General features: G+C 34.7%; 1 pseudogene; it reads right to left on the reverse strand.

Moving 5' to 3' along the window:
• Window positions 1-528: 528 nt before the first annotated feature.
• LOC146939055 (putative F-box protein At1g33530) lies at window positions 529-1685 on the reverse strand (annotated as a pseudogene).

The following is a 1685-nucleotide window of genomic DNA, read 5'->3' on the forward strand; positions in this document are numbered from 1 at the left end:
AATTTAAAAATTGATTTTCTGTATTTTTTTCATTTATTAATTTAAAATCTGGAAAAATTTTAAATTTTTTTATTTTTTCTTATTTTTCATTTTTCCAGAATTTTTTAATATTTTTTTTATTATTTTTCATTTTTCCAGAATTTTATAAGATTTTTTTATTATTTTTTTCATTTATTTAATTTAAAAATTGATTTTTTCGATTTTTTATTTTTTTAATTAATTAATTACACACGTGGCATGCCACGTATGCGTTGACTTGGTCAAAATTGACCAAAAGGACCAAATATGCAAAGGGGCTAAAACATAGGGGATCAAAATTGTAGTTTTCAAACTTAGGGGGCCAAAGTTGCACTTTAGCCAAGAAAATACGAAAATATAATTTGGGGAAAAATTTGATTTCAAACAACTGAATCGGTTAAGCAATCCCACAAAATATTCACACAATCTATTTCTAGTATTATAAACCGACAAGGCTGTAAAGAAGTAACATAAATTCTATCGAGTGATATGCGAAAGAGAAACTCACTTTCAACTAGTTGAAACCAAACTTTCAACGTAATTCATGGCCCACAACCACCATACGTTATTCGGAATTTGAATTGGCTCGCCTCTATTGTCTCTGCAATTATAGATAAATGGTGAGTAGTTTTGATCATTTGCTAATATCAATGCATCACCTTTCAAATTTCAATAAACATTGGCTTGAACAAAAATTCTGATAGCTAATTTTAATAATTGAATCCAAGACTCTTGAACTCCAAAATCCTTCATTTTCCATATAACAAAATGGCTTCCCTTGAAATCATGACCAAAACAAAGGGAGTCCGTCAAAACCACAATTGTTGGCTGAACACGTGGCACCTCGTCAAAACCCCGAGGTAGCAACAACCGAGTGTATGACTCAGTGGCGAGATCAAGCGAAATAATCACATATTGCTCAACAGTAATCTTACTAACATTATCAAATTCATAATCAGAATAGAAGTAATCGCGAAGGGCCAACCAGTTAATAGTACCACTCAAGTAAACACCTTGGTTCTTATCATGAATAAACCAATAAAGTGGAAGCACAGGGAAACATTGAATGTTTCTCCATGAATCATCCCCCAAGCTGAGAACTTTCACCACACTTGTTACATTAACACTCTCCACGTCCACGTTGAACGCTACCTTATAAGTTTTACTCAAAGTATCATAACCAAAAGAGAACTTAAAATCCCTAGATAAAGTGATAAAAATATGTCTAGATTTGGTTCCAGTCGCTGGGTTCCAAAAATAGAGATAATAGTAATAATCAGGGCAATGAATATCAACCAAGCATAGCAACCCATTGCATGAACCAATAATGCACCATTGGTAGAATGTACTGCTCTGAAAGGGTGAGGTATACTTGTTTCGGAGTAAACGAGAAACCGACAAAAGTATGATACTACCATCCTCACGCATTAGGTCGTCTTGCCACATTAATGCGAGACGCGGGTTTCGTGCAGATTTGTAGATGCATTTGAACGAAATAAGGATCGGAGATGAGAGTTTTGTAGAACTTGCTAACACACCTAAATTGTATGAGATATTTCACGGGGAGCCAAGAGATGATTTCCACTATAAGTTCATCAGGGAGGAAGGCTGCTGATGCCATTGAGCGGTGTCTTTTGCGTGGAACCCTAGCCAACCGCCGATTCCTA

Source organism: Medicago sativa, chromosome 3 (assembly GCF_051527215.1).
Source record: "Medicago sativa cultivar Bolivia chromosome 3, Bolivia_mono, whole genome shotgun sequence".
Taxonomy (NCBI): Eukaryota; Viridiplantae; Streptophyta; class Magnoliopsida; order Fabales; family Fabaceae; genus Medicago; species Medicago sativa.